This window comes from Trachemys scripta, chromosome 8, assembly GCF_013100865.1.
Source record: "Trachemys scripta elegans isolate TJP31775 chromosome 8, CAS_Tse_1.0, whole genome shotgun sequence".
Classification (NCBI taxonomy): Eukaryota; Metazoa; Chordata; order Testudines; family Emydidae; genus Trachemys; species Trachemys scripta.
This window is the reverse complement of record NC_048305.1, coordinates 166,055-170,213: the sequence shown is the minus strand read 5'-3', so window position 1 is coordinate 170,213 and position 4,159 is coordinate 166,055. Positions and strand designations below refer to the sequence as shown.

General features: G+C 44.0%; 1 protein-coding gene across 1 annotated transcript in view; it reads left to right on the top strand.

Moving 5' to 3' along the window:
- Positions 1-1,256, top strand: part of KDM3B (lysine demethylase 3B) — a 103,206-nt gene extending 101,950 nt beyond the window's left edge. Inside the window, exon 25 of the mRNA XM_034780458.1 lies at positions 72-1,256. The gene's annotated coding sequence lies outside the window, so the exon portion shown is untranslated. The remainder of the gene's footprint in view (positions 1-71) is intronic.
- Positions 1,257-4,159: the final 2,903 nt, after the last annotated feature.

Genomic DNA, 4,159 nt, shown 5'->3' with positions numbered 1-4,159 from the left:
GTTGGGGCCGTTGGGGGGTCAAGTTACCAATGGGTGGGGTTTTTGGGGTTTGTTTTTTTCCCCCCCCCCCCCCCCCCCCCCCCCCGTGAAGTAAGCCTTTTCTCACAGTACATACAGGGACTGCACATGACTTCCTCTGCAGGAGCAGAGGCCTCTCACTAAGAGCTGGTGTGGTCAGTATTACATACACCCTTCAGCCACTGTTTCTACACTGCCTCAATATTGAAAGTCTGATGGAAGATCGCACTGTTACATGCAGAATTCCTTATTCTAATGAAAGGTGCCGTGTCCCTTTCCTGTGGCCTTTTGCAAATTGGAATTGCCTGGAAACCATGTGGTGTTCCTCCATATTATGATTAGAAGTGGTATAAGAGTGTGGACATTTTTCCTCATGCCTAGTTAGTCTCCAAGAAGTTATAAGGAATGTGCTAGAGGTGGGGTATCCTACTGCAGACCTAGGTAGATAGCTGCTGAATGAGTGTGATCAACAGGAGTCCAACCACAGACATACACACAATCCTCCCTAGTGCGATACAGGAAAAGGGATAAAGCTGTTCTTCACACACCCCTTCTTGTAGCCATTTCTCTATACACTGTAGAATTACAGATATACAGGGAGAACCCACTGCTTTTCCCAGGAGGCTCCAGGAGTAGGAGAATTGTGTATTTAGTGAAAAACTAGGTTTGTAGTGAAACAGTTAATATTTCATGAAAGTAGATATTTTTAGTATTTTTGAAATATCACAACTGTTACTGGATTTACAAGGAAAGGCACATTACATTTAGTCTTCCTTTCAATAAAATCAAGAAATGATTTATAGAAATCAGTCTAAAATAGCACAAAATCAGCCAAAGGAGAGCGAATAGAAACTGACTCCTCACTCCCCACAGATTCCACAAAGTGAGAAGTAAAACAGGACATGTATTTTGTCCTGACATGGAGATGTTGTCCATCTCCCCCTGCACTGGTAGCTCCAGGCGATATTTCCCCAAGTACCAGTGGTAGCTCGGGATGTCTGTCATTTCCCAAAACTGAAGGAAAATTAATTTTCAATATTGGCTTTGTCCAGAAATATTTTCAGTAAATTCAGTTTGGTAGAACTGTATCCAGAATTAACTAAATGTCAGCATTGAAGCGATGATTTCATTGTCTGGGTCCATGGGGAAATGTATCTACCTTCTGCCCAGCTGTACTGTAGTGCCACCTGCAGGCCTGTTAATATGTTCACTTTTTAAAATAAAAGTCATTTACTGTACCACTGGTCCCAATCCCTTCCTGCCAGTCTCGGCTGCCTCGGCCTTCACAATGATCAAACCACACACAGCACAGCTCCGAGCAACGTTTTATGCGAGGAGAAGGGGCGTGCACAGGGGGGCAGTCCTCCAGGGTGCCAGCTAGGCTTACTAGCAGAGCACTCCTGCACTGCTTCTGCCAGCTGGGGGGGATCAGGGGGTCAGTCAGAGCCCAGATACAGCCTGGGCTCGAGCTCCCTACCCTACAGCTAGAGAGGTGTGGTAGGGCAGGATGAGCTGCCTCATGGGCAGAGGGCAAGGCCCACCCTTGCAATGGGCCTGAGTGGGTGCAAGGCCACCACTGCACTTGGTGGGGGGAGGGAAGGGTGCTGTTGGCTCACAAGTTCAGAGGGTGGAACTGTTACCGGGTGGATGGCTCCAGAGAGGCACCGTGACCAGGTGGACCAGGGGCAGTGCTTCTGACCACGAAGTTCATCCTGCTGCTTTTGGCTCCACCTTGTCACTGCCTCCCCCATGTACTGTCCTCCCCTTCCCACTCAGGCCAGGTGGCTGCTTCCACCACCACCACCCTTTACTTCCCTCAGGCCAGGTAGCTGCTGCTTCCCCATCTCCCTCTCAGGCTGGGTGACTGCCCCATTTCCTTTTCTCCACTACCCACCCCTCTGGCCCACATGTTCAACCTGTACAGCCCCCTGGCTCACCTTTGCAGAAGGATGTGGTCATCCAGTGTGTTTCCATGAAGAGTCCCAGGGTCCTAGTCTGGGAGATGATGGTGGCGACAGCATCGCTTCTCTCGGCGCTGCTTGCTGTATTCCAGGTAGGTGGATGGTAGTGAGTGCCTCATCTCTGAGCTGCCTCTGCCTCCTCTACATACACTTCACAGGTGCTGTCTAATAGCTTCTTTGACTGAGGGCAATGATTAGAACACTTAGGATCATGGCCAGAAACAGTCACATCCCTTACCATGCCTTGCTTGGTAATCACTCTGAAAGGAACTATGAAACTGGCTAGGCATGATGGTCTGGTCTCTTGGTGATTCCAACATCTATTCCTATTCTCCAGTGTCTATGGTGTACCTGTTGTCAGAGACTGTGCGCACAAACCATTCCAAATTCAAAAACGCACTTAAAATACAGCTCCACGTGAACAATAGTTGGTATCTGAGGAGGATGAAGTTAATTCCTTAGTTCCAATTTCTTATTTGTGGGTCCCAGTTTCTTAGCCAAATACCACATTTTTTTAAATTATTAAATCTAAAATTAAATGTTTCGGAAACTTCACCATAAATGAGTGAATTTTATAGCAATTAATGCATTTAATTTTTCAAATCAATTTGAATAATAAATACTTTGAAATAAATACTTTGGCTATAAGTAACAAAATACTTATTAGGTCCCCCTGCAAGTGACATGTTCTTGTAACTATTAGACTGTTCTTAAGTGGATGTCCTTCTCCAAACTAAAGCATTATTCCTGAGCAATAAGATAACCACAACCCCACTTCCATTTTGTAAATAGCTCTTGAATAAGGAATTAGGTTTAGACTTGGCTACATGTGACAAAATACTTTGTAGTCTCCTCAAGGAACATGTACCTGCAGCTGTTATGAAGTGATTTAGAATATGCCACTCCCAGAGCCAAAGTTTCATTTCTGGGCTAAACTTTTCCAAATATCGTACTCCTGCTTCTATTTTTGTATTTTAGTGAATGTACACTATGCATGTAATATTCATCATTCAACCAATTTTTTATAAAGCCAGCTGTAATGGTTTCACAGAAATTTATGGATAATTACAAATTAAGAAGTATATAGTACCCCTGGTTTGTCTTTAGACAAATTAAGAACAGGAAAAGTGAGTAAATTTATCATTTTACTTCATACAAGTATATACATGTATGTAGTTGGCTTTATCAACTAAATACGTAATCTCATCAAAAATTAAATGGCATTTGTATGACAATCTCTTTTCCATAAGCATGTTGACTGACATGAATTATAATCCCATTCTTTATTGACTGACTTTCATATTCGCTTTTCTGTTTTGCCCAGGATTAATGTCAGGCTCGATTAATAGATTCCAAGACCAGAAGGGACCACTGTGATCATCTAGTCTGGCCTCCTGCATAGTACAGGCCAGAGAACTTCCCTGAAATAATTTCTAGAGCATACCTTTTAGAAAAACATCCAATCTTGATTTTAAAAACTGCCAAGGATGGAGAATCCATCATGCCCCTGGTAAATTGTTCAATGGTTAATTTTTTAAATTTTTTTAATAGTTTAAGCTTTGTCATTTAATAGTGTTAAACCTTTCTCTGCTACAATGAAGATCCCTTCGTCAAATTTTTGTTCATGATGTAGGTACTTTTAATGTGTAATCAAGTCACCTCTTTACCTTCTCTTTGTTAAACTAAATGGAAAACATGCCTATAGAATCAATCTAATCCTTTAATCATTCACCAAGGGCAAGTCATGCCTGACTAACCTAATTGCCTTCTATGATGAGATAACTGGCTCTGTGGATGAGGGGAAAGCAGTGGATGTGTTATTCCTTGACTTTAGCAAAGCTTTTGATACGGTCTCCCATGGTGTTCTTGCCAGCAAGTTAAAGAGGTATTGGCTGGATGAATGGACTATAAGGTGGATAGAAAGCTGGCTAGATCATCAGGCTCAACGGGCTCCATGTCTAATTGGCAGCCGGTATCAAGCAGAGTGCCCTAAACAGGGCTGGCTCCAGGACCAGCCAACCAAGCACGTGCTTGGGGCGGCACCTTTTAAGGGGCAGCCAATGTTGGGCTGGCGGGGGGATGCTCGCGGTGTAGTTGGGTTTTTTTCCGGCAGGGCGACACTCGAGGGTTGGTTTTTTTTGTTTGTTTGTTTCGGTCGCGTGACGCTGGGGGGGGGGGGG